The following is a 6,254-nucleotide window of genomic DNA, read 5'->3' on the forward strand; positions in this document are numbered from 1 at the left end:
AACATAACGTTTTAATGTAGCAATTGAGCAGTACGAAACGGTCTGAATGTTGCTGTTGACCATTTTTTGCTTGGAGATGCTCTTGAGCTTGAAACACACACAACAAGACCAGTGTTAAATAGCGAAATGGTCGGCAGAGTGCCGACACAGCGAGTTTTGACTATCACTTGCACATCTAAAACAACGTCGGGAAGTGACTCGTTCGGCTTTTGAGTCACATAAAGTATGTGTGTTAATTTTGACGCCACTAGCTCTGCATGTTGTCATGCAATTTCTTTACCTCTCAGAAATGATTATGACATAAAAGTGAAGTACGTGACGAGTGTGACGTTAGGAAAACATTAGGCATCATGGAGAGATTCTGTATGGGACCACCCAACCCAAACGAGTACTGTGTGACGTGCTACCCGGCAGGTATTCACCGAGGTAGCCGGCTAGCTCAGTCGGTAGAGTGTCAGACTCTTAATCCCAGGGTCGTGGGTTCGAGCCAGACGCTGGGCGGAACGGAAATTTGTTCCGCTGCAAGTGTAAATTACCGTTTTTCTGATTAACGAGATTTAATGGAAATAGCAACTTTAAACTTTGCCTACGTCTCTGTCAGTCGCAAGGAAACTGTATTTAAAGGTGAAGGTGATTTTGTAGACATGTGTGAAAGACATGTTCTGAAATGCAAGTGTTGTTGTTTGGAGAGCACATCGGCTACGTGTCAGATGTGTAGCCAAGCAGTAATTTGTCGCCGTAGCTGCAAATATTTGCCGGTAATATGAAGTGTTGTCAGCTAAAGTCTGATGATGCAGACGACCGTAAGGACGAAGTATCCAAGAGTACCGCTAGGCCGCGCCTCTTTAGCTCAGTGGTAGAGCACTGGTCTAATAAACCAGTGGTCGTAAGTTCCATCCTCACAGGAGAAAGATGAATTTTGGAAATCAGTTGCGCGTCGTGGCCGTATAGCAAACAGTATCTGTGATGACGAACAATTAGCGACAGGCGTTTTTTTAAGAATTACTCTCAGATGCGATTAAGGCGAATGGCGCAGATAAAGCATTTGCCAAAGCGGTACAGCATAAGGTGGGACGAGGCAGTCTGAATTACATTTTATAGATGTATTTCCCACATATCTCAGAGCCTCTCGCGATATTCGTCATCGTCGTCGTCGTCGTCGCCGCCGCCGCTTCTGCAGAAGTAGCAAATGGCAATCGTAGCAAATGCGGCGAGGGACGCCCTGCCTTCGATTCCGAATGCACAAAGTGTGTGGTCTTGTTTCTCAGTCTATATTTGGTCGGTCTCGTCAGAGGTTGAATGTAACGAATGGGTGGGAAAGAGCAAGGGGCAGCGGCTGTGTAGAACGAAAACACAAATCCTCAGGGGTGTGAGCGTTTCGAGATGAGTCGTATGCATGTAAATGTTGGTCGTCAGTGACCGTGTGGCCTAATGGATAAATCGTCGGACTTCGGATCTGAAGATTACAGGTTCGAATGCTGTCACGCTTCTGTTTTTCCAGTTCTGAAAAAGACACATAACGTTTTAATGTAGCAATTGAGCAGTACGAAACCGTCTGAATGTTGCTGTTGACCATTTTTTGCTTGGAGATGCTCTTGAGCTTGAAACACACACAACAAGACCGGTGATAACTAGCGAAATGGTCGGCAGAGTGCCGACACAGCGAGTTTTGACTATCACTTGCACATCTAAAACAACGTCGGGAAGTGACTCGTTCGGCTTTTGAGTCACATAAAGTATGTGTGTTAATTTTGACGCCACTAGCTCTGCATGTTGTCATGCAATTTCTTTACCTCTCAGAAATGATTATGACATAAAAGTGAAGTACGTGACTTGTGTGACGTTAGGAAAACATTAGGCATCAAGGAGAGATTCTGTATGGGACCACCCAACCCAAACGAGTACTGTGTGACGTGCTACCCTGCAGGTATTCACCGAGGTAGCCGGCTAGCTCAGTCGGTAGAGTGTCAGACTCTTAATCCCAGGGTCGTGGGTTCGAGCCAGACGCTGGGCGGAACGGAATTTTGTTCCGCTGCAAGTGTAAATTACCGTTTTTCTGATTAACGAGATTTAATGGAAATAGCAACTTTAAACTTTGCCTACGTCTCTGTCAGTCGCAATGAAACTGTATTTGAAGGTGAAGGTGATTTTGTATACATGTGTGAAAGACATGTTCTGAAATGCAAGTGTTTTTTTTGGAGAGCACATCGGCTACGTGTCAGATGTGTAGCCAAGCAGTAATTTGTCGCCGTAGCTGCAAATATTTGCCGGTAATTTGAAGTGTTGTCAGCTAAAGTCTGATGATGCAGACGACCGTAAGGACGAAGTACCCAAGAGTACCGCTAGGCCGCCCCTCTTTAGCTCAGTGGTAGAGCACTGGTCTAATAAACCAGCGGTCGTAAGTTCCATCCTCACAGGAGAAAGATGAATTTTGGAAATCAGTAGCGCGTCGTGGCCGTATAGCAAACAGTATCTGTGATGACGAACAATTAGCGACAGGCGTTTTTTTAAGAATTACTCTCAGATGCGATTAAGGCGAATGGCGCAGATAAAGCATTTACCAAAGCGGTACAGCATAAGGTGGGACGAGGCAGTCTGAATTACATTTTATAGATGTATTTCCCACGTATCTCAGAGCCTCTCGCGATATTCGTCGTCGTCGTCGTCGTCGTCGTCGTCGTCGTCGTCGTCGTCGCCGCCGCCGCTTCTGCAGAAGTAGCAAATGGCAATCGTAGCAAATGCGGCGAGGGACGCCCTGCCTTCGATTCCGAATGCACAAAGTGTGTGGTCTTGTTTCTCAGTCTATATTTGGTCGGTCTCGTCAGAGGTTGAATGTAACGAATGGGTGGGAAAGAGCAAGGGGGCAGCGGCTGTGTAGAACGAAAACACAAATCCTCAGGGGTGTGAGCGTTTCGAGATGAGTCGTATGCATGTAAGTGTTGGTCGTCAGTGACCGTGTGGCCTAATGGATAAGGCGTCGGACTTCGGATCTGAAGATTACAGGTTCGAATGCTGTCACGCTTCTGTTTTTCCAGTTCTGAAAAAGAAACATAACGTTTTAATGTAGCAATTGAGCAGTACGAAACGGTCTGAATGTTGCTGTTGACCATTTTTTGCTTGGAGATGCTCTTGAGCTTGAAACACACACAACAAGACCAGTGTTAAATAGCGAAATGGTCGGCAGAGTGCCGACACAGCGAGTTTTGACTATCACTTGCACATCTAAAACAACGTCGGGAAGTGACTCGTTCGGCTTTTGAGTCACATAAAGTATGTGTGTTAATTTTGACGCCACTAGCTCTGCATGTTGTCATGCAATTTCTTTACCTCTCAGAAATGATTATGACATAAAAGTGAAGTACGTGACGAGTGTGACGTTAGGAAAACATTAGGCATCATGGAGAGATTCTGTATGGGACCACCCAACCCAAACGAGTACTGTGTGACGTGCTACCCGGCAGGTATTCACCGAGGTAGCCGGCTAGCTCAGTCGGTAGAGTGTCAGACTCTTAATCCCAGGGTCGTGGGTTCGAGCCAGACGCTGGGCGGAACGGAAATTTGTTCCGCTGCAAGTGTAAATTACCGTTTTTCTGATTAACGAGATTTAATGGAAATAGCAACTTTAAACTTTGCCTACGTCTCTGTCAGTCGCAAGGAAACTGTATTTAAAGGTGAAGGTGATTTTGTAGACATGTGTGAAAGACATGTTCTGAAATGCAAGTGTTGTTGTTTGGAGAGCACATCGGCTACGTGTCAGATGTGTAGCCAAGCAGTAATTTGTCGCCGTAGCTGCAAATATTTGCCGGTAATATGAAGTGTTGTCAGCTAAAGTCTGATGATGCAGACGACCGTAAGGACGAAGTATCCAAGAGTACCGCTAGGCCGCGCCTCTTTAGCTCAGTGGTAGAGCACTGGTCTAATAAACCAGTGGTCGTAAGTTCCATCCTCACAGGAGAAAGATGAATTTTGGAAATCAGTTGCGCGTCGTGGCCGTATAGCAAACAGTATCTGTGATGACGAACAATTAGCGACAGGCGTTTTTTTAAGAATTACTCTCAGATGCGATTAAGGCGAATGGCGCAGATAAAGCATTTGCCAAAGCGGTACAGCATAAGGTGGGACGAGGCAGTCTGAATTACATTTTATAGATGTATTTCCCACATATCTCAGAGCCTCTCGCGATATTCGTCGTCGTCGTCGTCGTCGTCGTCGCCGCCGCCGCTTCTGCAGAAGTAGCAAATGGCAATCGTAGCAAATGCGGCGAGGGACGCCCTGCCTTCGATTCCGAATGCACAAAGTGTGTGGTCTTGTTTCTCAGTCTATATTTGGTCGGTCTCGTCAGAGGTTGAATGTAACGAATGGGTGGGAAAGAGCAAGGGGCAGCGGCTGTGTAGAACGAAAACACAAATCCTCAGGGGTGTGAGCGTTTCGAGATGAGTCGTATGCATGTAAATGTTGGTCGTCAGTGACCGTGTGGCCTAATGGATAAGGCGTCGGACTTCGGATCTGTAGATTACAGGTTCGAATGCTGTCACGCTTCTGTTTTTCCAGTTCTGAAAAAGAAACATAACGTTTTAATGTAGCAATTGAGCAGTACGAAACCGTCTGAATGTTGCTGTTGACCATTTTTTGCTTGGAGATGCTCTTGAGCTTGAAACACACACAACAAGACCAGTGTTAACTAGCGAAATGGTCGGCAGAGTGCCGACACAGCGAGTTTTGACTATCACTTGCACATCTAAAACAACGTCGGGAAGTGACTCGTTCGGCTTTTGAGTCACATAAAGTATGTGTGTTAATTTTGACGCCACTAGCTCTGCATGTTGTCATGCAATTTCTTTACCTCTCAGAAATGATTATGACATAAAAGTGAAGTACGTGACGAGTGTGACGTTAGGAAAACATTAGGCATCATGGAGAGATTCTGTATGGGACCACCCAACCCAAACGAGTACTGTGTGACGTGCTACCCGGCAGGTATTCACCGAGGTAGCCGGCTAGCTCAGTCGGTAGAGTGTCAGACTCTTAATCCCAGGGTCGTGGGTTCGAGCCAGACGCTGGGCGGAACGGAATTATGTTCTGCTGCAAGTGTAAATTACCGTTTTTCTGATTAACGAGATTTAATGGAAATAGCAACTTTAAACTTTGCCTACGTCTCTGTCAGTCGCAAGGAAACTGTATTTGAAGGTGAAGGTGATTTTGTATACATGTGTGAAAGACATGTTCTGAAATGCAAGTGTTGTTGTTTGGAGAGCACATCGGCTACGTGTCAGATGTGTAGCCAAGCAGTAATTTGTCGCCGTAGCTGCAAATATTTGCCGGTAATATGAAGTGTTGTCAGCTAAAGTCTGATGATGCAGACGACCGTAAGGACGAAGTACCCAAGAGTACCGCTAGGCCGCCCCTCTTTAGCTCAGTGGTAGAGCACTGGTCTAATAAACCAGCGGTCGTAAGTTCCATCCTCACAGGAGAAAGATGAATTTTGGAAATCAGTAGCGCGTCGTGGCCGTATAGCAAACAGTATCTGTGATGACGAACAATTAGCGACAGGCGTTTTTTTAAGAATTACTCTCAGATGCGATTAAGGCGAATGGCGCAGATAAAGCATTTGCCAAAGCGGTACAGCATAAGGTGGGACGAGGCAGTCTGAATTACATTTTATAGATGTATTTCCCACGTATCTCAGAGCCTCTCGCGATATTCGTCGTCGTCGTCGTCGTCGTCGTCGTCGTCGCCGCCGCCGCCGCTTCTGCAGAAGTAGCAAATGGCAATCGTAGCAAATGCGGCGAGGGACGCCCTGCCTTCGATTCCGAATGCACAAAGTGTGTGGTCTTGTTTCTCAGTCTATATTTGGTCGGTCTCGTCAGAGGTTGAATGTAACGAATGGGTGGGAAAGAGCAAGGGGCAGCGGCTGTGTAGAACGAAAACACAAATCCTCAGGGGTGTGAGCGTTTCGAGATGAGTCGTATGCATGTAAATGATGGTCGTCAGTGACCGTGTGGCCTAATGGATAAATCGTCGGACTTCGGATCTGAAGATTACAGGTTCGAATGCTGTCACGCTTCTGTTTTTCCAGTTCTGAAAAAGAAACATAACGTTTTAATGTAGCAATTGAGCAGTACGAAACCGTCTGAATGTTGCTGTTGACCATTTTTTGCTTGGAGATGCTCTTGAGCTTGAAACACACACAACAAGACCGGTGATAACTAGCGAAATGGTCGGCAGAGTGCCAACACAGCGAGTTTTGACTATCA

General features: G+C 46.2%; 2 non-coding genes across 2 annotated transcripts; both read left to right on the forward strand.

Moving 5' to 3' along the window:
* Positions 1–839: 839 nt before the first annotated feature.
* Trnai-aau (transfer RNA isoleucine (anticodon AAU)) lies at positions 840–911 on the forward strand. Its single transcript has one exon. It is a non-coding gene; the product is annotated as a tRNA-Ile (tRNA).
* Positions 912–3,886: 2,975 nt separating this feature from the next.
* Positions 3,887–3,958, forward strand: Trnai-aau (transfer RNA isoleucine (anticodon AAU)). Its single transcript has one exon. It is a non-coding gene; the product is annotated as a tRNA-Ile (tRNA).
* The last annotated feature ends 2,296 nt before the right edge of the window (positions 3,959–6,254 follow it).

Source organism: Schistocerca gregaria, chromosome 8 (genome assembly GCF_023897955.1).
Source record: "Schistocerca gregaria isolate iqSchGreg1 chromosome 8, iqSchGreg1.2, whole genome shotgun sequence".
Taxonomy (NCBI): Eukaryota; Metazoa; Arthropoda; class Insecta; order Orthoptera; family Acrididae; genus Schistocerca; species Schistocerca gregaria.